Raw genomic sequence first — 26,315 nt, 5'->3', positions numbered from 1 at the left:
TTAATCTAATTCTTGAAAGCGAGAATTTACAAAAAAAAATTCTCTAAAGCATCGAAATAAAATAAAATAACTTTCAAGCGAATAAGCAAAAAACGAATAGAAAAATCATAAGAAAACCAAGCACACCAAAATGTTTGAGTAAATGTCATTAAAGTGCTTCTAGTACTTTGAATAATTACAACTGGGTGATTACAAATGAGAGCAAAGACATCTATTCATAGTTGAGCTCCCCCAGTTTTAATGGTGCAGTTTAAATTACATTGACCGTCAAGATCAAAGTCTATCTACAATATGACAGTACTAAGATATTTAAACTTTATACAATCTTATCCATAAAGATTTACAATATTCATCATGGTAACTCTATTCTTACTGGAGTGTTCCACCGGGACACCAAGGCTTTAAATAGATGAGTTTCTCCACATGTTCCTCAAATCGGATCAATTCAAGTGGGTCAAATGAGCTCCATTTAATCAATTGATCACCAACGGACATTCTGTGTGCACTCGTCACAGGCTTCAGCTCACGACCCGTGACATTCTCCCTCACCCATTCTCGTGATGCCCTCATCGCGTCCTCAGAATGAAATTGGTCTAACTCGTCTCAGAACCGCCACGACATCTAGGCTGATTCCCAACCATTCTTTTTGTTAGGTAGTTTTGCCCCTCAAAACATTTGTCTCAACTTATGTCTTTGTCATCATCTAACTCAAACTGTTTCTCTCATTTGTACATCTCGTTTGCAAAAGCCCACCGCTCTTACTTGTCCCCATTGTGACTTGCCTCAATTCAAATCCTTTTAATCCTCACAAATAGGCTTAGACATGCCCACATTGAACACTGAGTTAACTTTGAATATTGTCACTAACTCCAATTTGTAAACCTTTCGGCTTACTCGTTTCAAAACTCTAAAAGAGCCCCTATGTCTCTGTTAAGTCAATGGCAAGTTATAATGAAAAACACTAGGAAAGTCTTTAAGATGTACCTTACTCATAACATTTACTATGTTTAACTGCCTAGTTTGCATCACTATTTTTCCCACAAAAGTTTGATGCACAACTCACATCTCTCATAAATGGTAGCCCCACTGATAACTCAACAGGCTTCACATTGGTTTGTCACACCTCTAGCATTTCCAAGGGGGTCTCATTAACACTTCAGTCTACTGAGTCAATGTTCTTACCACAATGAACATCCTCGGCTAATTGGATTGTTGATAATACCTTGGTTCCACCTATCTTAGCATGACTCATCGACACAACGAATTGTCGTTGGCAAGTATTCAAGATACATATGCAATCGGAAAAAGGAACCAACAGAGCATTAATCTTGTCAAGGAAATTCAAGCCAAGAACGAAGTCACAATCATCTAAATAAATTACCTCGAAGTCTTCATTTTCTTTCCACTAATTGATTTGTAGCTCAACATCTTGTGCTACTCCCACAGCTAGGACCTCTTTGAAATTTATAGTACTGATATTCTTAGTCGATTTGCTAATTGAGAGACCAAGTTTACTCTCGACTTTCTCCTATATAAACAAATCATATGCCCTTAAATCAACAATAGCACTTATCATTCAGCCTGGGATGACAATGTCCACAACATCAACTCATTATGCTTGCAATCTGTGATAACCCTAACCCGTGTTCTTCGCTGGAATAGGGTTTTGGGACATTACCGAATAATCGTAATCTAATCATTCATTTCAAACATTTCAAAAAAATCATAAAATGATGCATCATTAACATGTATAAAATCTCATATTAAGTCTTTGAGGGTTTGAAAACACTTTAGAAATGATTTGAGACTAAATCAAAAATATTTGAAATTTTTTTTAGAAAAAGTTAGAAATTTTTTAGCTATAGGGTTCACACGGCCAAGTTACACACCCGTGTGTCTTATTGTGTGGGCATTCGAAGTAAGGACACATGGCCGTGTCCCAGCCCGTGTCTATGCCAGTGTAACTTCCTGACTTAGGTCACACGACCAAGCTACATGCCCGTGTCCCAAGCGGCCTTACACACCCATGTGCTAGCCGTGTGTCTCATACAGCCAACTCACACACCCGTGTGTCTGGCCGTGTAGACCTAAAAGGTGCCTTAAATAATAATTTATCATTCCTTGCAATTTTGGACATTAAACAAACTCAAAAACCATTCGTTTAACTAGTTCAAAACACGATCAAATATAATCAAAACATGTCAAAACAATCATCCTAGGTGCCTAACCAATGTACCCTCATTGGTACCACATTTATATCCCTAATTCATATCATCAAAGCATCATTCAAATCCAAATTATAAACATACCAAATTCAATTCATTTTGCCTAGTTTATGAGCACTTAAACATCAACTTAAATTCATATGTACCTATCTAGATTTTAGTTCAATTTACCATGCCATAATATGGCTTCAAACACAAACACATATTTATATGTATATACCAAACTAACATTACACTTATAACCTTATTTACAATCCATCTACAAAATAATTATCATTTAGACATCCTACGTACATGCCGACACAAAAGATAAACATCACCACATTTGAGTTCGGGATCGTTGTTGGATGCTGAATCGGTGATTAAAAGTTAAGTATCGGTGATTAAAAGTTAAGTACCTAACCTGCGCATGGAAAAAACAAAACCATATGCTGAGTAAAACTCTGTGGTATTTCTATAATCTGAATATTTAAATACAAAAGATTACAAATGTATAATTGAAATATAAACAAATATTAATATTTATAAATCACAACTACCATATGCCAATTATTTAAATTCATACATAATAGCATATCATTTCATACTATAATCAACTTACACATGCTATCATATTTCATTTGTTTCACAAATATCCCTATTCTCATACTTGCTATATAAAATAGCTTTCCACAATTTGATTCACATTTCATTTAAACAATGGCATTATCCATTTCATATTCAATTCGTGAGTATATAACTCATATAATCCATGTAATTACAACATATTTCACTTTATATTTTTAATTCACTATATCACTTCCATTTCTCATACCATGTCATTTCAATATCAATTATAGAACTTTATTATTTATTTACCCCTATTAACATGACTCGGACTCGGATGGATACACGGATCCAACCAACACACCAGTTTGGCACCCATTGCCTAATCGGATAAATCTAAAGTATTAATTGCGCCTAGCGCTATATAAATTTGACACACAGTGGCTCATCGGTTAAACCAAAGTAAATTGGCACCCAGTGCCTCATCGACTCGAAGCCGAAGAAATCCCTATGCTCTTCCTACCCCATGACATGCCATCTATAGCCGACTCAGCCTAATACAATTAATAGGGTTCCAATTTACTTTCCAAATACAACCAATATTCAATACTAATTTTGCATATAATCACATATATACACATAAATTAAATTCAATCTATAATAATCAATATCCAACTTTCACATTAACACATATATTCATTTCAATTCAACAATCAATACATTCATTATGCGTCTACCAATTCAATCCATTTCAATCAATTAACAAAATGTCATTTTATCCTTCCCTTTTTAGTCGAGGATTCGGTATAATTTTTACTCAATATTTGCCTAAATTATAATTTATTCCTAAACTAAGACTAATTTTTATTCTTCACATTTAATTCTACATTTTTATACAAATTCTACTTTAAACTAAATTTAACTCCCTATTTTCACTTAAAACCTTAAATTTTGAATTTTTACAATTTAGTCCCTAATATTCAAAATTTACAATTTATTTTACAATTTAATCATTTTTCATTTCTAGTTTAAAATCTATCAATTTAATCCCTAATACTAAAATTATTCAACATTAACAACACTTAAAAACTTAATAATTGTTAAAATTTTGACATGAGTCGAGTAACCCTAGGTACCGGGATTCCAGAAAAATGTAAATTACAAGAAAAATAGACTAAATTGACTAACCAATTGAACTTTAAACTTTTGAAGCCCTTAGGCCACGGGTCTCTTTCTTTTTCTTCTTTCTCTTTTTCTTTCTTTTTCTTTCAAATTTTGTTTTGGCTTTTTATTTCTTTTTATTTTACTTATTTGTTTTACTATTATATAATATATATTTATTTAATACTTAAGATAACTTTAATTATTATAATATATATAATAAATTTACACATAAATTTGCCTAATTTCGTCCCACTAAATAAATAATGGTAAAATTGCTTCTTTAGTCCCTTTAATTATTTTTTAATCTATAATTCAACTCTGACCCTTTATGCAATTTAGTCCTTATACCTAATTACTTTTAAGTCAAGTAAATTCACTTAACCGAAACCTAATTAACTACACAACTAACTTCAAAATATTTATTAAAAATATTTACGAGTTTGATTTATGGGAACGAAGTCCTAGAAATGCACTTTTTGATATCTGTGATTATCGGCTCATTACACAATCCCTATTCGCTTTCGCAAAATTGAGTATCATTGATCCAAGTCTTAATACCCTTTCATCATCGAACTTCGCTTTCTTTTCTTTACTGATTACGAATCTCTTAGAACGCTTTAAATAGTCATGCATCATGTGCGAACCACAACATAAGAAGTATTGTATTAACTTATTTTCATTCTTTTTTCCCATCGGATTATTGTTGGGTTTCCTTTTCCAATTTTGTAGTTTCCTATTACCACCATTCGTACCATTGCCATCATAACCATTTTTATCATGTTCTTCCTCACGGTTTTCTCCACCCTTTTTCATCTCGTTGGGTCTGGAAGACTTAAACTTGTCTTTCCTTGAACCAAGCTTGACAAAGCACTTCACCTCAATTATGATTTTGTTAACTTTTTAACCCCTAGTTGAGGCAACTCTTGCTTTGCCTAAGGTTTCAACTCATCATTGAACCAGTAGAATGCGTCTTTCTCACTTAATCAGGGATTTGGAGTAACAACTCAAGAATTTCCAAACATGCTTTTGAATTGTTCCTTGTTGCGTAAGTCGATGCAACTTAGCCCGAGCTTCTTCCTTAACATATTCAGGGTAAAACTATTTCTTAAACTTATTTTGGAAATCAACCCAAGTCTCAATAGCAGTACCACACTGTCTCTCAGCTATAGACTTACGACGCCATCATAAAAGAACGATATCGGCAAAATAAATTAGAGCTATGTTTACCTTAGTGGCATTATCCTCAATACCCATTGTACGAAAATACTATTCAATTCCTTCATAAGAAGTTGTCTACATCCCTTGCGGACCTAGTCCCTTAAATTCTTTCAGTTTGGGAACATCCTTCTTACATTTAAGTGTCGCTCTCAGCATCCCTTTTCCCAAAACAGCTCTGCACACAATGAGATCTCTCTCGAGCTCCTAAATTTTTGTGACCATGACTTTAGTTTCCTCCTTCAAAACCATAATCATAGCTTCAAGAGCATCATTCCTCTTAGTCTGCTTCTTATTAGTGGATTTGAGAACCTATTGCGTCTCTTTTGCACTAGCGTTGATGGAACCCAACACCTATTCTCTGAGCTAATCCTACCTTAAATCTAACTCTATTGTACATCCATTATACCATCCACGAATTTCTCAAGATTGGTCATTCGACCTTCTAAAGTCGATAACATATCTCTTGACCTGCTATCTTTCCTACTCCTCCCATAGGTCTCCTTAGGCTCAATCTGCACGTCTACTCATTTCATTATCTCAACTGGTGCTTTACCTAACACTGGCTCTTGATACCAACTGTCATGGGGCTAAAATTACAGTCTCACAAACTGCACGGGCTTAGGCACTTAGATTCAAATCTGCCTAAGTTAGTTTAACTTTTGAAAGTAAGAATTTACAAAGAAAATTCTCCAAGGCACCGAAATAAAGCGAAACTAATCTCTCAAGCAAATAAGTAAAAAATCAAACAAAAAAGCCATAAAAAAAAAAACTAAACAACCTAAGTGTTTTAGTAAATGCTCTTAAAGTGTTTCTATTACTTTGAAAATTTACAACAGAGAGGGAAGTCCTCTATTTATAGTTGAGCTCTCCCAAATCCAATGGTATAGTTTAAATTACATCAACAGTTGATATCAAAGCCTATCTACAAGATAAGAATCCTAAGGGATTTAAACTTCATACAATTTTATCCCTTAGGATTTACAATATTAAGTATGGTAACTCTAATTTTATTGGAGTATTTCATTGGACAAATAGAGATGGGCTTTTCCACATGTTCCACAAATCGGGTCGGTTTAAATGGATCAAATATGTCTCATTTAATCATTTGACATTTATAGAATATTCTGTGTGCATTCGTCATTGACTTCGATTCGCAGAGGATGACATATAAACATAAAGTCCATCATGGAGTGTTTTTTTTTTCTAAGAAAAACAATTAATACTTTGAAATTTTATGAGTTTGACGGTTAATTTCTCATTTCTAAACTTTCAAGGAATGATAATTATATATCTACTTTTTTTCTTTTAAGTTTTAATCATAAAAATTGATGACAATTTATGTTCAAACAATGTACTATTTTTATTAACAAGTGTTGAGTGCATACTACAATAATTTTCATAAACATAAGGCATCATTCACATTATTGAGAATGACATACATAAACCCCAAAATAATTAGTATTTATAAATAATAGAACTAACATAAATGTTAATTCAATGATATAAAAATAACGACAATATACTAATTTTGAGCCTTAAAACCTTCATTGAACGTAACTAACTGCCAAACTTTTTTTTATTATGGTTTTCAATGTAAACCCACAATTCTTCCTTTTAAAAAGATTTTCAATGTTCTGTTTATAAAAGTGATCCAGTAGTTGATTAATCGCATAAAAATTCCATTGAAAACTATTGCTTTTTTTTAATAATAAAACATGTATTTTTGAAAAGCAAAAATATATCTATTTTATAAATTCGTCAAGCTAATTTTAATTAAAAAAATTGATTGTATGAAAAAAATAAACTGCATTAGTAGTCATTCAATTATTAGTAAGTTTCTTTTTGGTTATCTAATTATTAGTAAATTTCTACTTTAATAATCCAACTATTCAATTTTATTTTATTTTTGTTACCATTTGACTAATAGTGGCAGATTTTATAATTGACATAATAACAACTTTAACCTCAATATTTATAAATTATTTCAATTTAATCTTAGTTATAAAAATATTAACACTTAACATTTACACATTATGTAATTTAATCTTCTTCTTTTTTTTTTTTAGTTTTGCTTTTCTTTGTAACATGAGGGTTTATTGTAAAAGAATGAGAAAAGATGAAAATTATTATGGTGGACTTTTTGGTGTTTCTATTTTTTTTGAATATTTTCAATAAAATTTAGCTAATAAATCTGTTTTTTTGGCTACTTAGGATCACAAGAAAACACAAATGTTCTGTTAGGATCGACCCGATTAAGCAACGAACAAGAAAAATAATGGAATAAATTGAGAAATTGAACACACAAATTTAAAATGGAAAAACCCCTCCAAAGAGGATAAAAAACCACGGGCAAAGATAATTTTACTATAATGGCAAAAGAACGAAGAGTACAAAAGATGGAGATAAAGAGTAAACCCGAAAACCCAAAAACAAAGAACCCTCAAAACGTAAATACAAAATTCTCTAAATGTGTTATGAGTTCTAATCTCTAATGGATGTATATTTCTGATGTTGTAAAAAAGCCTATTTATAGGCTAAATTCATAGGTCAGATAATAATAAAATAATCTAAACTAATCAGTATTTGATTGAAACAAGTAAACAGAACTGAAAGATTGTTTCTCAAATTTGACTGAAAATAGGAGTCATATTTAACAAATCTCCACATTGACTCATATTTCCACAACGCCATCTTTTCCAAAGCCCGCCACGAGCCTATATTGAACTATGTAGGGAATTAACTAAGTCGAATTTGTGCTTAAAAACTGGAAGACTTCTAGCCTTCGACTTGTACACTGTCAAATCAAAACTAACCCGGGTCTGATTTTCACAAACACAGTGCCCTAACTTTTCAAAACCTGCATCCAAAAGAAAACCTCTCTTCAACGAAATGGTCATACATTTTCCCTCCTATGACCAAGTTGCCTCCGCTCCAAACGAGTTGACTTCAACTCCGTAACAGACGAGGGACGTCCGATTTCACTGGTCACTGTAGAACCTTTTAGAATATAAAGACTATCGGTTCTTTTACCTTTTAACAAAACGAGAGCTCCACAAGATACTTTAATGTCGCTCAACTTGATATTGATTTTGCATCCTTTCAAGTCTAAAATACTCAAGGAGATGAGATTCATTCGTAAATCAGGTACATACCTGGCATCTGAGAGTGTCCTAGTCGTCCCATCGTGCATCTTAATTTTAATAGTGCCAATACCAATTACCTTACTAGATGAATCGTTTCCCATGTGCACAATTCCACCTTCAATCGAGTTGTATGTGGAGAATCATTCTCTATTGGGACACATGTGGAAAGAAAATCCTGAATTTAGGATCCACTCGGACGTGAGCTTGGAGTTATCGCTTGTTGACACTAACAAAAAATCATCACCATTTTCATTAGCCAAATTAGCATCAACTACATCTTCCTCGTTAATCTCAGCAGCTATTTTATTTCGCAGTTTACAACAATCTGCTTTGACTTGACCTAACTTTTTACAAAAGCGACACATTTTGTCTCGTTTTTTTATGCTACCAAAACGGAAGCTTGCCTATCTGTCTTGCTATCCAAATGAAGCTTATTGTCGAGCTTGTCTGTAATGAACCGAAAGTTACAGTATCGAAAATTGAGTCTTGAGTACTGTTTCCGTGAACTTTATTCATGAATATTTATTAGAAATATTTATGAATTATAGTTGAATGGTTATTTAGTGTTTAATTAAGTGAAGTAGCTTGAATTTAGTTTAAAGGGCTAAATTGCATAAGGAATAAAAATTTAATTATAGATTAAAGAAGTAAAAGGGACTAATCTAGTAATTAGACCCTAAGTGCCATGTGTGTGTTAATATTGAATAATGTGTGTAATAGTTGGTATATATGTGTAATAGCTATAAGATATTTTATGTTATAGCTATTACACATGTTAGTTTTATATTTATTATAGGTTAATAATAGTATAATAAGTAAAATTGATAAAATAGAAAAAGAAGATAGAAAGACTAACAGAGAGCAAACGTGAAAGAAAGAAGAAAGAAAGAAAGAAAGAAATAAAAAAGGGAAATTTCAGGATTAAGGCCCTAAAGTTTGATTGGTAAGTTGTTTTAGCTCATTTTCTTATGATTTTTATGTTTATGGATGCCTAATTCAAAGTTCTACATGTATGAGGTTAAAATGAAGAAAAATAGAGAATTTTTAGATATTGATTTAGTTGAATAAATTGAGGTTTTATGGGTTAAATTGATAGAAATTGAAGTTAGAAGTGATTAGTTAAAGGAATTTCTAAGTTAGGTTTAAATAGGGACTAAGTTGAATAGAGCTCAAAATTTATGTTTTATAATGAATTTTATGAGTTAGAAATTGTTAATGAGTTGATTAAAAGAGAATATGAAGCTTAAGTTAAAGAAAAAAAGATTAGTAATGGAAAAAGGACGAAATTGAAATTTTTGTAAAAGTTTGGTAGAAAGTGAAAATGTGTTTTATGACTTAATATATTGATGATTTTTTAATTGTATGATCGTTAGTAGCAAACGTAGCACCGGATACGTCATCAAAGAAGGGAAAAGAAAAAGTGAACAAAGATATCGATTAAATTCGATAAATAGTGGTTTGTATTTTTATAAATCGAGCTTAATCGTTATTGCTATATTTGATATTTATATTGTATGAAAATGTGAATGAGGTAAGTATTTTTACCATGTTGAAATGAATGTGATTTTGAATACCCTATTAACAGTGTCGGGCTAGTCGGATATAGTAGACATGTCATAGGAATTGGAAGTATTGGGATATTCCAACATTGAGTCGATGAGACACTATGTGTCGACTACTGTTAAAGTTTCGGATTTGTTCCGATGAAGTACTTTGTGTACTATAATGTTAAAGTTCGGATTTATTCGATGAAGCACTATGTGCTTATCCCGGACTGTGGGTTGGATCCGTATCCGTCGATTCTCGAGTTATGTTAATAAGGGTAAATAAAGTAAAGGTTATTAAAGTCTTGATTGATATTGAATAATAGCAATAATGTGTTTGAATTACCATGTTTTAAAGTTGATTAAGCTATTGTTTATAGAAATACCACTGAGAGTATTCTCAGCGACGATTTGTTTCGTCATGCTTGAGCTAGATCTGAAAGTATAAGGACTTAGCATACAAGCCGATCCCCAAACTCAAATTGGTGAAGTTTCTATCTTTTTGGAAAATGACATTGTACCTAGGATGTCTTTTGGTCATTTTGAAAGTATCTAAGTTGTTAAGTGATATTTTGGTATGTTTTGTAAATGTTACCAAAACCTTAAGTATGGTATGTTTTGATATGTTAGTGAAGAGTAATAAGAGGAAGTGTTGGTAAATATTGTAGAGAGAAGAAATGAAGATGTTATAAACTTAGTTATCAACATTTTATACTAAAACAGATTTGGACAGTAGCGGTAGTCCAACTTTGAAATTATACCAAAAATAGTATAAAGTGAATTAGATAATGAATAAAATTTTTAATTGAAGCTTAATGAATCTATTTTTATATGGAAGAAATAAAATAGGTAAAAGAGTTGTATTTTATGAGATATTTATGTTTTGGTGAAACAGGGTTGAACAATTTTTGGATTCCCTATTCTGACTTTATAAATTCACCATAAATTGTGTATTAAGAATTAGGACTCAAAATTATTTGTATGGATTCCTTATTGAGTTTGTTTTTAATTGAAACAAATGGAATAGTCATTGGATTTCTGTACAGGAAGAAATTTGATTCGTAGTGCACAAGGGTCAGAGTAACTGAACCCTGAAATAGGGGAGACTTTTTCTAATAAACTGTACTAATTGGCCTGACCAAAAATTCTAGAAAAAAATTAGTAAGTAGATATATGAGTCTAGTTTCAGGGAAAATTTACGGAATTAGATTTCGAGTTTCGTAACTCGAGATATGATTTTTTTAGCGACCATGACACAGATGGATAGTTTACTACGAAAACTGTTTAAATGCTAAGATAAGTTTTGTAATGTCTCCTGCTCGACTCCGGCAATGGTCTCGGGTAGGGGGATGTTATATTGTCTCTACTCAATAAATGACCATTCACATCTTCAAACGAGAGTTTGTCTCTACCATAAATCAGGTTCTCCCTAAAAGACTTGTATGAAGGAGGTAAAGAACACAATAATAACATAGCTTGATCTTCATCATCAATATGAACCTCAATGTTCTTTAAATCGTTTAAAAGAGTAATGAATTGACTGATGTGATCTCTAAGAAGCTCACCTTCGTTCATGAGAAACGTAAATAGACGTTGTTTCTGTAACATTCCGAAATAGGGCCTAAACGGAACAGTGGTTGCGAAACCACAAATTCAGGGTAAATATATATATATATATTTTTTTTATTATTTTGAGGTTCATGGTATGATTACATGATTGTGTGAAAATTTCGTGATAAAATTCTATGCATAAAGCGCTTAAATTGAGGTTAGGGACTAAATCGAATAATTTGCAAAACTTGCATTCTAGAAGTTTTTAGTATGAAATTATTTTGGAATATTAATTAGGAGATCTTAAATGGTAATTTGACCAATTTTAAGTTCATGGACAAAATTAGGACATGGAAGGAATTTTTGAAAGTTTAGTAAGGAGGGGCATTTTGGTCATTTGGTTATTAACATTAATAAAAAGGTGAAAAATATGATAAAATTGTATCATCTTCTTCAAGTTACCAGCAGAACCTTACCTCTCTCCATAGCTGGGGTTTCTTCAACTTTCAAGCTTCATAGTAAGTGATTCCAAGCCCCGTTTTTAATGATCTTTACGTTTTTAAGTCCCTAGCTCGATAAAGCTTATGCTAGCAATAATTTAAGTTAGGAATCAAATTTGGAAAAATACCCATAGGTGAAATTTGTGTATTTTGATGTTTTATGATGGAATATGAGGTTTTAAATTATGTTAGACAACTTGTGCTACTTGGTTTTAAGTGAAAACGAGTAAAAGGCTTAATCGGTAAAAATACCTAATAGTCATAAGTACATGTTAGTGTGTGAATTTGATGTTGCCATAGAAGGAAAAATGATCAGCATGTCATAAAACATAAGAAAATAGGATGAAGTTTAATTTACGAGCCTTGGGGCAAAAGTGCAAATATGTGAAAGTTTAGGGCAAAATGTAATTTTGCCAAAGTTTGAGTAAAGGGTTGTTTTGATAAATTTTGATATTAAATAAGCTAAATTTGCTATTATAGATCAAGAAGAGCGAAATTGAGAGTAGATCGGGAAAAGAAAAGTAAAGGACTAAATTGTAAAGTTTAGTCACATTTTGTATCGAGGTAAGTTTACAGTAAATAAATGCAATATTCTTTTATTTTACATTATTATTGTCAATTTCAGCATTTATATATTTATGTTATGAATATATTTAAAGTCTAATTTAAGGTGAAGTGACAGAGGAAAAGTGTTAGAAAGCCGGTTGAACCCTAGGAATGTTAGGATATTAGGGTTGTGAGATGAACGAAATGAGCCATGTAAGTCCATATTAGAAATATGGCTTTGGAGACAGGATTGAGCCATGTAAGTCCATATTATATATGGCATTGGAGACAGAATAATTCATGTAAGTCCATGTCAAAGACATGGCATTGGCGTGATATTGATAGACAGAAGCGACCCTAGTATCCTTAGTATTCCGAGTGGTTCAACGGGTCAGGATACGAGTTAAATTATAGTGAATTAACAGCAAAGGAAAAGTAGATTATACTTATGAAAAGGAAAGGTCGTAAGAAAGAAGGTAAGGGAATAAAGAAGAAGATAGAAATTGAGAAGTAAAGAAATTTATGATGTTAGATGATATTATGCATAATTATCCATTATGTTGAATGTTGTGATTTATTTGCTTGTAAGCTTACTAAGCCTAGTGCTTAATCTCTTTATTTTCTTCTTCTTATAGTACTTATCTAGCCACTGGGATCGAAGGAAACGTCGGAGGCCGATCACACTATCAAAGAAATAACTCGGTATAATTAGACGTTTTGTTTTGTGTATGGCATGTATAGAAACTTAGCCACTTTTGGTATAATATGAACAATGAATGATGTGTAAATACTTGCTAGTGATTAGCTAATAAAATGGCCGATGATATGCATGTTTATTAATATGTATGATTGAATGGTGATTATCACATGAAAATTATGAAAATGTGAAAGTAACCTAAAACAGATTCAAGTAACAGCAATGATGTAACTTTGAAAAATCACTAAAAATTTTATAAACATAGTTTGAAGATGAATAATATATGAAATTAAAGCTTATTATGTCTATTTTCTTATGGAATAAGAAAATTAGGTAAAGGTATTATATTTCATGATATATCTGAGTTTTAGTGAAATAGGGTCAGAGCAATTTCTGGAACCCCTATTTCAACTTTGGAAATTCACCATAAATTGTACAAAACTAATTAGAAGGTATACATTATATGGTTATAATCCTTGTTGAGTCTAGTTTTAAGAGAAACAAACGGCTTAGTGATATGAATTTTGTACAGGAAGAAACATGGTTCGTAGTAACAAGAGGTTAGTGCAGTCGAGTTTTGAAACAGGGGAAACTTTAACTAATAAACTGTACTAATTGGCCAAGTCAAAAATCTATGAAAAAAATTAGTAGATAGATATATGAGTCTAGTTTCAGGAAAAATTTACGGATCTTAATTTCGAGTTTCGAACTCAAGATATGAATTTTAGGCGACTACGACGCAGAATGGCAGCACATTCGAAATGCTTAAATAAACAATTTAAACCTATTTAAGGGATAGAATAAGTTTAGTAATGCCTCGTGCTCGATTCTGGAAACAGTCTCGGGTAAGGAGTGTTACATTTATTAGTATCAGAGCAGGTTTAGTCGGTTCTCGGAACAGTTAGTGTAAGAAAAAGTCTAGCTATACATGCCATACCTGTATTTTGATAGTGTGACGACTCCTGACGATTTTTTTAAATATTTTGTTTTATAGTAATGGATCCCGGGCGAGCCGGTGATGATGATGTAGAAAGTAATGCGCCTGCTTCCACAGAAGGGGCAGCGCCATCTGAGAATAGGCCAGTAATAGTTGATCAGGGAGGAGTGACTCGAGAAGCTCTCTTCCGAGCTTTGAATGATTTGTTTGCCGAGTTCGTTCGTACGAATCCGGCAGTTAGACCTCCACCCCCTCATGATTCTCAGGCTACCCATGTAGCTCAAGCTTCCCCAGTCACAGGTACAGTGGTAAGAGAAAAACCACCAGTTGATAGAATCAGGAAACAAGGGGCAGAAGAGTTCCGAGCAACAAAAGATGATGATGCAGAAAGAGCAGAATTTTGGTTAGAAAATACTATCAGAGTCTTTGACGAATTATCTTGTACACCCGAGGAATGTATGAAATGTGTAGTATCACTTCTTAGAGACTCAGCCTACTACTGGTGGAAGACACTTGTATCAGTTGTACCGAAAGAGAGGGTCACTTGGGATTTCTTTCAGGAAGAATTTCGTAAAAAGTACATCGATCGAGGTTTATTGACGTAAGAGAAAGGAATTCTGGAATTGAAACAAGGCAATATGACGGTGACCGATTATGAGCGTGAATTTGTCGAGCTCAAGAATATGCTCAAGAATGTGTGTCCACAGAGGCTATCCTGTAAAAGGTTTGAGGATGGGTTAAATGATGATATCCGATCGTCGGTGGGTGTCCTAGAAATAAAAGAGTTCATTATTTTAGTTGAGAGAGCACGTAAGGCGATGAGCTATTAAAAAGAAAAGGCAAAGTTGAGACAGAGACACAAGATACAAAGAAGAGACAGATGAGCAGATCATTTCAGGCTACATCCAAGAGGCCCAGAGAGTTTTCTACCAGATCTAGCTTTTCGGCAGGGCAATCTAGTCAGAATAGAGGTAGCAGATTTAAGGATCCGAAGGCTCAGACCACCTCGACTACGAGTGTAGGTAATGTCAGACAGGGTAGATCAGGGTGTCCACGGTGTGGTAGACTTCATTATGGTCCTTGTCGGGCAGCGTAAAATGTTTGCTATAAATGTGGTGCTCCAGATCATTTTGTACGAAAATGTCCGAAGTGGCTAGCCGAGAGGTAACACGAGTGCTAGATCCTAAATGCTCCTACTAGAGGCAGATCACCGAGGCAACCGGAGTAGGAGCAAGTAACAGAGGTACCTCTAGAGATTCGGTGTGAGACCAGATGTTAGAGCCCTGCAAGGACTTATGCTATTCGGCACGCGAAGAGGCATCCTCCCGATGTGATTACTGGTACATTTTCTCTACATGATATTAATGTCATTGCTCGATTGATCCGGTTCAACTCATTCTTATGTTTGTATGAAATTGATGCCTAGTATAAGTATGCCTATAGAATCTCTGAATTTGTGATTAAAGTATCGAATCCATTAGGCAAGCATGTATTAGTAGATAAGGTATGTAGAAATTGTCCTTTAATGATTAGAGGCTACTGCTTTTCCGGCCGATCTCATGCTATTGCCATTTGATGAGTTTGATGTGATTCTTGGTATGGATTGGTTGACTACACATGATGTGATAGTGAATTGTGGAAAGAAATTCATTGAGTTGAAGTGTGAAAATGGTGAAATTCTTGGGTTAATTCGGAAGAGTCGATAGTTCATTTCCTATAATTTCTGTTATGTCCGCCGAAATACTTGAGAAAAGGGTATGAAGCTTATCTTGCTTTTGTGTTGAACACTAAAGATCCGAATTGAAAATTGAATCGATGTTCGTGGTATGTGAGTTTCCGATGTGTTTCCGGAAGAACTACCGTGTTTGCCTCTGTTAGAGAAGTTGAGTTTGGTATTGAGTTGATTCCGGTACCACGCCCATTTCTATTGCTCCTTATAGAATGGCTCTATTGGAATTGAAAGAATTGAAAGCTCGATTGTGAATTAACAGATAAAGGCTTTGTAAGACCCAAGAGTTCACCATGGGGTGCACCAGTGCTATTTGTGAAAAAAAAAGACGGATCGATGAGATTGTGCATAGATTATCAGCAACTTAACAAGGTAACAAAGAAAGAACAAGTATCCATTGCCTAGAATTGATGATTTGTTTGATCAACTGAAGGAGCTCTTGTGTTTTCCAAGATAGATTTGAGATCCGGATACTATCGGCCATGAGTTAAAGAGTCGATGTCTCAAGATCGCTTTCCGGACTAGGTATGGTCATTATGAGTTCCTTGTGATGCCATTTGGCTTGACTAATGCTCCTGCCATTTTTATGGACTTAATGAACCGAATTTTTAGACCATACTTAGATAAGTTTGTAGTTGTGTTCATTGATGATATTTTGATTTATTCTCATGATGAGACTGAGCATGCAGAGCATTTGAGAACAGTTTTACAAATTCTGAGAGATAATCAGTTGTATGCCAAGTTCAAGAAAAGTGAGTTCAGTTACGAGAAGTTGGTTTTCTTGGACATATTGTCTCAGATGAAGGTATTAAGGTTGATACGAGTAAGATTTCAACCATTGTTGATTGGAAGCCTCCTAGAAATGTATCAGAAGTTAGAAGTTTTCTTGGTCTTGCCGAATATTATAGACGATTTGTGGAGGGATTTTCCATGATAGCTACCCCGTTAACGAGACTGCTACGGAAGGATGTTAAGTTTGAATGGACTGAGAAGTGCCAATAAAGTTTTGACAAGTTAAAGGCATTGTTGACGGAAGCTCCTATCTTAGTACAGCCGGAACCGGGTAAAGAATTTGTGATTTACAGGTGATGCATCCTTGAATGGGCTCGGTTGTGTACTCATGCAGGAAGGAAAGGTAATTGCTTATGCCTCTAGACAATTGAAGCCACATGAGAAAAATTATCCGACACATGATTTAGAGCTAGCTGCTATTGTATTTGCATTGAATATTTGGAGACATTATTTGTATGGTGAAAGGTGCCGGATATTTACCGATCATAAAAGCTTGAAATACTTGATGACTCAAAAAGATTTGAATTTGAGGCAAAGAAGATGGTTGGAATTGCTTAAAGATTATGAGTTAGTGATTGATTATCACCCAGGTAAGGCAAATGTAGTTGCTGACGCTTTAAGCAGGAAACTTTTATTTACATTGCGAGCTTTGAATACCAATTTAGCCATGTCAGATGATGGTTCTATTTTAGCTGAATTTAGAGCTAAACCAGTATTTCTTGAAGAGATTTGTGAAGCTCAGAAAGATGATAATGAGTTACAAGCTAAAAGAGTTCAATGTGAGTCAGGCATAGAATCAGATTTCTGGATTGGTTCTGATGGTTGTTTGATGTTTAGAGACAGAATTTGTGTACCAAAGAATGATGAGCTTATTCGGAAGATTTTACAGGAAGCACATAGCAGTTCTTTATCTATTCATCCAGGCAGTACAAAAATGTATAATGATTTGAAGAAATTGTATTGGTGGGTAGGAATGAAAAGAGATATTTCAGAGTTTGTTTCTAGATGCTTGATTTGTCAACAGGTAAAGGCCGAACATCAGGTACCCTCAGGATTATTGCAACCTGTGCTAGTTCCAAAATGGAAATGGGACAGAGTTACTATGGATTTTGTGACAGGATTGCCGTTAACACTGAAAAAGAAAGATGCAATATGGGTTGTGATTGATAAGCTAACTAAGTCGGCTCATTTTATCCCAATCCGTATGGATTATTCACTTGACAAGTTGGCCGAAGTTATACATTTCGAGATAGTTAGACTACATGGAGTGCCATTATCGATCATTTCGCACAGAGATCCAAGATTTACTTCACGGTTCGGAAGAAGTTACAAGAGGCTTTAGGTACGAAGTTGAGTTTTAGTACTGCTTTTCACCCTCGAATCGATGGTCATCGAGAGAGTTATTCGGTACTTGAAGATATGCTTAGATGTTGTGTATTAGAATTTCAAGGTAGTTGGGAAAATACTTACCATTGGTAGAGTTTGCCTACAATAATAGTTATCATCAAGTTTGAAGATGGCACCTTATGAAGCTTTGTATAGACGTAAATGCCGCACACCTTTATATTGGATGAGCTTAAAGAAAGCCGATTTACGGGTTGATCTAGTTAAAGAAACGGAAGAAAAGTGAAAGTTATCGAAATTGTTTAAAAGCGACTTGAGACATGTGCGTAAGTCGATGCGATTTAAAAGAAAATAGATCGAATATCAAGTTGGTGACAAAGTTTTTTGAAAGTATCCCGTGGAAGAAAGTTCTCAGATTTGGCAAGAAAGGCAAACTAAGTCCACGTTTTATTAGACCGTTTGAAGTGATTGAGAGAGTCGGACCATTAGCATATCGGTTAGCTTTATCGATTGAGTTAGAGAAGATTCATAATGTATTTCATGTGTCTATGCTACGTCGTTATCGTTCAGATCCGTCACATGTGATTTCTCAAACAGAGGTTGAGATTCACCAGACATGACTTACGGTGAAGAACCCAGAAAGATTCTAGCTCGAGAGGTAAAGCAATTAAGGAATGTAAGTATTGTACTTGTGAAAGTACTATGGAATAGACATGGGGTAGACGAGGCTACATGGGAACCCGAAGAGGCTATCGAAAACAGTACCCATATCTCTTCACAGTAAAATTTTGGACGAAAATCCCTAAAGGGGAGAAATGTAACATTCAAATAGGGCCTAAACTAATAAAGAGTTGCGAAACCACAAATTGGGGTGAATATATATATATATATATATATATATATATTATTATTTTGAGGTTCATGGTATGATTACATGATTGTGTGAAAATTTCGTGATAAAATTCTATGCATAAAGTGCTTAAATTGAGGTTAGGGACTAAATCGAATAATTTGCAAAACTTGCATTCTAGAAGTTTTAGTATGAAATTATTTTGGAATATTAATTAGGAGATCTTAAATGGTAATTTGACCAATTTTAAGTTCATGGACAAAATTAGGACATGGAAGGAATTTTGAAAGTTTAGTAAGGAGGGCATTTTGGTCATTTGGTTATTAACATTAATAAAAGGTGAAAAATATGATAAAATTGTATCATCTTCTTCAAGTTACCAGCAGAACCTTACCTCTCTCCATAGCTGGGGTTTCTTCAACTTTCAAGCTTCATAGTAAGTGATTCCAAGCCCGCTTTTAATGATCTTTACGTTTTTAAGTCCCGTAGCTCGATAAAGCTTATGCTAGCAATAATTTAAGTTAGGAATCAAATTTGGAAAAATACCCATAGGTGAAATTTGTGTATTTTGATGTTTTATGATGGAATATGAGGTTTTAAATTATGTTAGACAACTTGTGCTACTTGGTTTTAAGTGAAAACGAGTAAAAGGCTTAATCGGTAAAAATACCTAATAGTCATAAGTACATGTTAGTGTGTGAATTTGATGTTGCCATAGAAGGGAAAAATGATCAGCATGTCACAAAACATAAGAAAATAGGATGAAGTTTAATTTACGAGCCTTGGGGCAAAAGTGCAAATATGTGAAAGTTTAGGGGCAAAAATATAATTTTGCCAAAGTTTGAGTAAAGGATTGTTTTGATAAATGTTGATATTAAATAAGCTAAATTTGCTATTATAGATCAAGAAGAGCGAAATTCGAGAGTAGATCGGGAAAAGAAAAGTAAAGGACTAAATTGTAAAGTTTAGTCACATTTTGTATCGAGGTAAGTTTACATAAATAAATGCAATATTCTTTTATTTTACATTATTATTGTCAATTTCAGCATTTATATATTTATGTTATGAATATATTTAAAGTCGAATTTAAGGTGAAGTGACAGAGGAAAAGTGTTAGAAAGCCGGTTGAACCCTAGGAATGTTAGGATATTAGGGTTGACAGACGAACGAAATGAGCCATGTAAGTCCATATTAGAAATATGGCTTTGGAGACAGGATTGAGCCATGTAAGTCCATATTATATATGGCATTGGAGCAGAATAATTCATGTAAGTCCATGTCAAAGACATGGCATTGGCGAGATATTGATAGACAGAAGCGACCTAGTATCCTTAGTATTCGAGTGGTTCAACGGGTCAGGATACGAGTTAAATTACAGTGAATTAACAGCAAAGGAAAAGTAGATTATACTTATGAAAAGGAAAGGTCGGTAAGAAAGAAGGTAAGGGAATAAAGAAGAAGATAGAAATTGAGAAGTAAAGAAATTTATGATGTTAGATGATATTATGCATAATTATCCATTATGTTGAATGTTGTGATTTATTTGCTTGTAAGCTTACTAAGCCTAGTGCTTAATCTCTTTATTTTCTTCTTCTTATAGTACTTATCTAGCCACTCTGGGATCGAAGGAAAGCGTCGGAGGCCGATCACACTATCAAAGAAATAACTCGGTATAATTAGGCGTTTTGTTTTGTGTATGGCATGTATAGAAACTTAGCCACTTTTGGTATAATATGAACAATGAATGATGTGTAAATACTTGCTAGTGATTAGCTAATAAAATGGCCGATGATATGCATGTTTATTAATATGTATGATTGAATGGTGATTATCACATGAAAATTATGAAAATGTGAAAGTAACCTAAAAACAGATTCAAGTAACAGCAATGATGTAACTTTGAAAAATAACTAAAAATTTTATAAACATAGTTTGAAGATGAATAATATATGAAATTAAAGCTTATTATGTCTATTTTCTTATGGAATAAGAAAATTAGGTAAAGGTATTATATTTCATGATATATCTGAGTTTTAGTGAAACAGGGTCAGAGCAATTTCTGGAACCCCTATTTCAACTTTGGAAATTCACCATAAATTGTACAAAACTAATTAGAAGGTATACTTTATATGGTTATAATCCTTGTTGAGTCTAGTTTTAAGAGAAACAAACGGCTTAGTGATATGAATTTTGTACAGGAAGAAACATGGTTCGTAGTAACAAGAGGTTAGTGCAGTCGAGTTTTGAAACAGGGGAAACTTTAACTAATAAACTGTACTAATTGGCCAAGTCAAAATCTATGAAAAAATTAGTAGATAGATATATGAGTCTAGTTTTAGGAAAAATTTACGGATCTTAATTTCGAGTTTGAACTCAAGATATGAATTTTAGGCGACTATGACGCAGAATGGCAGCACATTCGAAATGCTTAAATAAACAATTTAAACCTATTTAAGGGATAGAATAAGTTTAGTAATGCCTCGTGCTCGATTTCGAAACAGTCTCGGGTAAGGAGTGTTACATTTATTAGTATCGAGCAGGTTTAGTCGGTTCTCGGAGCAGTTAGTGTGAGAAAAGTCTAGCTATACATGCCATACGTATTTTGATAGTGTGACGACTCGACGATTTTTTAAATATTTTGTTTTATAGTAATGGATCCGGGCAGCCGGTGATGATGATGTAGAAAGTAATGCTACTGCTTCCACGAAGGGCAGCGCCATCTGAGAATAGGCGGTAATAGTTGATCGGGAGGAGTGACTCGAGAAGCTCTCTTCCGAGCTTTGAATGATTTGTTTGCCAAGTTCGTTAAACGAATCCGGCAGTTAGACCTCCACCCCCTCATGATTCTCAGGCTACCCATGTAGCTCAAGCTTCCCCAGTCACAGGTACAGTGGTAAGAGAAAAACCACCAGTTGATAGAATCAGGAAACAAGGGGCAGAAGAGTTCCGAGCAACAAAAGATGATGATGCAGAAAGAGCAGAATTTTGGTTAGAAAATACTATCAGAGTCTTTGACGAATTATCTTGTACACCCGAGGAATGTATGAAATGTGTAGTATCACTTCTTAGAGACTCAGCCTACTACTGGTGGAAGACACTTGTATCAGTTGTACCGAAAGAGAAGGTATACTTTATATGGTTATAATCCTTGTTGAGTCTAGTTTTAAGAGAAACAAACGGCTTAGTGATATGAATTTTGTACAGGAAGAAACATGGTTCGTAGTAACAAGAGGTTAGTGCGATCGAGTTTTGAAACAGGGAAACTTTAACTAATAAACTGTACTAATTGGCCAAGTCAAAATCTATGAAAAATTTAGTAGATAGATATATGAGTCTAGTTTCAGGAAAAATTTACGGATCTTAATTTGAGTTTGAACTCAAGATATGAATTTTTAGGCGACTACTGACGCAGAATGGCAGCACATTCGAAATGCTTAAATAAACAATTTAAACCTATTTAAGGGATAGAATAAGTTTAGTAATGCCTCGTGCTCGATTCTGGAAACAGTCTCGGGTAAGGAGTGTTACAGTTTCAATATTAGATGGTTAGCTAGAAACTTAGTCGCATAAAAAGTTTCTAACCTTTTCCACAAGGCAGATGAGGTTTTCTCCATCAATACCTCCTGCAATACTGTATTCGCGAGGCACAACTGGATTGTAGACAAAGCCTTTTCATCAAGCTCTTCCCATTCTGTTTTAGTTAGATTCTCAGGCTTTTTTCCAGTAACAACCTTTTTCAAATTGAATTGTACTAGAATTGTCATCATCCGAACTTGCCACAAATTGAAATTTGTCTCACCATCAAACTTCTCAATTTCAACTTCATCATCAATATGAACCTCAATGTTCTTTAAATCGTTTAAAAGAGTAATGAATTGGCTGATGTGATCTCTAAGAAGCTCATCTTCGTTCATGAGAAACGTAAATAGACGTTGTTTCAATATTAGACGGTTAGCTAGAAACTTAGTCGCATAAAAAGTTTCTAACCTTTTCCACAAGGCAGATGAGGTTTTCTCCATCAATACCTCCTACAATACCGTATTCGCGAGGCACAACTGGATTGTAGACAAAGTCTTTTCATCAAGCTCTTCCCATTCTGTTTTATTTAGATTCTCAGGCTTTTTCCCAGTAACAACCTTTTTCAAATTGGATTGTACTAGAATTGTCATCATCCGAACTTGCCACAAATTGAAATTTGTCTCACCATCAAACTTCTCAATTTCAAACCTTGTTGCTGCCATATCTGAATAGGCTGATTTATGAAAATTAAACTAACTCTGATACCACTTGTTAGGATCAACCCGTTTAAGTAACGAACAAGAAAAATAGAGGAATAAATTGAGAAATTGAACACACAAGTTTGACGTGGAAAACCCCTCCAAAGAGTATAAAAAAATCTCGGGTAAAGATAATTTTACTATAATGACAAAAGAACGAAAAGTACAAAAGATGGAGATAAAGACTGATCCCCGAAAACCCGAAAACAAAGAACCCTTAAAACGTAAACACAAAATTCTCTAAATGTGTTATGAGTTCTAATCTCTAATGGGTGTATATTTCTAAGGTTATAAAAGAGCCAATTTATAGGCTAAATTCATAGGTCAAATAATAATAAAATAATCTAAACTAATTAGTATTTGATTGAAACAAGTAAAATGAGTTTAACTAAAAGATTATTTCTCAAATTTGACTGAAAATAGAAGTCATATTTAATATGTTCAATAAATTACATAACATGTAAATGTTGAGGGTTTGATTTTTAAAATCAATACTAAATTGACATGATATATAAATGTTGAAAGTTGGAGTTGTTATTATGCTAAATTTAAAAGTTGTCACCGTCAATGAACTAGTAGTAAAAAAAACTAATAGTCGGTAATTATTTTATATCTTTTATAGTTAGGTGATAAAATAAATTTTCTAATAGTTGAGTGACTATTAGTATAGTTTATAAAAAACATAAATTTTACATTTTAGAAATAATGAATTTTAAAGAAGAGTATGTACTGGAGAGAAGTCATGATAATCGGCAGATTTAAAGGAGTGGAATAGGTTGATTTAAAAGAAAAAAAGGAGTATTGCATAAAATTATAAAGTATATAGTTATCCCTATATCGTCTCTAAAAATAAATATAGTTTTTCTTTTTTCTAATTAAGCTGATGTTTGATAAATTTGGGATTCAGAATTAATTAAATGTGTTATAATAAGAAGAATTAAACGGTCATGCCTCACGCATTTTCATCATGGGGAATTAGCAAAGAAAAGTATAATACATTTAATATAAGATAATGTACTTTTTCTTATTATAACACATATACCGAAAATAGCCGGTAGGTTTAGCAAAAAAAATAATAATAATAATAATAAAAAAAGAAAATAACCAGTAGGTTAATATAAGATAATGTATTTTTTATAAATTTAAATTTAAAATTTTATATTTTATTTCAAAAATTTATTTATTTTATTTTAAAATTTAAGATTCGATTCAATTGTTAATTTGATTAATTTTTTATTAAATCTGCTGATATAATATTTTAAAATAAAAATTCACTTAATAATTATATAACTAAAATTGACGTTGTAATATATTTAACTTGAAAAGAAATTAACAACATTAATAATTAATCCTAAAAATTTGAAATATAAAAGAAAATTAAAAATATAAATATAAAGGTTAAGTTTTATATTTATAAAAATATATAATGTAAATATTATTAAAAAGTTGACAGTTTGATTGTGATACTAAACTGAACTAAATTCAGTAATCATAAATTCATAAAGTTAACCAATTTGATTGGTCACAAGCATGGTTATTTCGATCTTTTAAAGAAACCTGTTAATTTGGCTATATTTCCATAAATACTGAAGATTGGTCACATGCATAAATTGTACCGAGGATGAGTGCATAAAGTACTATATGTACCAAAAAATTATTATTATCATTATTGGTATAAATGCATAAATTATTTTAACCTTTTAAAGAAACCTATTGCACATCTTCCGTTTACGTTACTTATGCATAAAATGAATGTGTTAAAGAATAAATCTAATCGTAGTAGTTTCGGGTCAATACAAAATTTTATATTTATTTTAGGTTTAAAATAGGTTTAAATTTTTATATAAGTTAAACCTATATAAAAATATTAAATTTAAACTCGATTCAATTCGATCGTACTGAAATTTTTATATTATTTTTATATAACAATAAATTTTAAAAATATAATACATTAAATAAATTAAAATAAATGTTTCCTTGAAAATACATTAAAAATTATACTTAAATAATACTAAGGGCTAGTTTGGCAATGCTTTTAAAAAGTCTTTTGAGAAGTCTTGTGGAAAAGTCTTTGTGGAAAAGTGCTTTTGAGAAGTCTTTTGAAAAATTTGGTTTAAAATTTGAGTATTTAGCATTCTTTGTCAAAAGTGCTTTTGAGAAATAAAATGTCCATTTTAGACATGTTATTATCAAGTAACAAATATACATTTAAATAATATTTAAATTAGTTAATATTATTATATTTTAGTAAGAATATAAAAAATATATTATAATTTCTTGTTAATATTTTCATATATAAAATATAAATTTTAAATATTTTTAAGCAATAAATATTAATTATTTATAAAATTTAATTAGAGTATATAAACTATATTTTAAATATTTAAATATAACTATTAAATATTTGTAATTAGTATTTTAAAAATATTTTTATTTTTAATTAATGATTTTAACACATTTGTAATTAAGTACCAAGAAAAAAGAGAATTACTCTATTATTGAAGGGTGAAAAGTAATTAAGCACTAAAAGTGCTTTTGGGAAGGAAAAGCTAAAATTTTAACTTTTCCGTTTGAAGTCTTTTGAAAAGCACTTCAAAAGCTACAAATTTCACCAAAAGAAACATTACGCATGACTTTTCTTCAAAAGTACTTTTAGAGCCAGAAGTGCTTTTGAAAAGCAATGCAGAACTGGCCCTAAGATAGTTATGACTTAGCAAGTGAATGCACAATAACAACAAAATAGTAGTAATATAATAGTAAAACGGCAGCAAAATAACATCAAAATCGCAAAAGACAACAACAAAATAACAGCAAATAGCAACAAAACAACTGTAACGCCCCCACGCCCGAGACCATCACCGGAGTCGAGCTTGAGGGGTTACCGAACATAATTTATCAATTTAAGAACTTCAAATCATTTGTTTCTACATTCACAGCTTTCTAGCTACTCGCGTCACAGTTACAAGAAAAATTATATCTCGAGTTACGAACCTCGAAATCAAGATCCGTAAATTTTTCCTGAATCTAGACTCATATATATATTTACTAATTTTTTTCTAGAATTTTTTATTGGGCCAATTAGTACAGTTTATTAATTAAAGTATCCCCTGTTTCAGGGTTCGACTGCTCTGACCTCTGTGTATTACGAATCAGATATATCTCTATACAAAATTTCAATGACTATGAGGTTTATTTCTATTAAAACTAGACTCAATAAGGAATCTGTACATATAAATAAAAACTTATAATTAT

This window comes from Gossypium arboreum, chromosome 5 (genome assembly GCF_025698485.1).
Source record: "Gossypium arboreum isolate Shixiya-1 chromosome 5, ASM2569848v2, whole genome shotgun sequence".
In the NCBI taxonomy this organism is placed as follows: Eukaryota; Viridiplantae; Streptophyta; class Magnoliopsida; order Malvales; family Malvaceae; genus Gossypium; species Gossypium arboreum.
The sequence above is the reverse complement of the archived record's forward strand: the minus strand, read 5'-3'. Positions refer to the sequence as shown.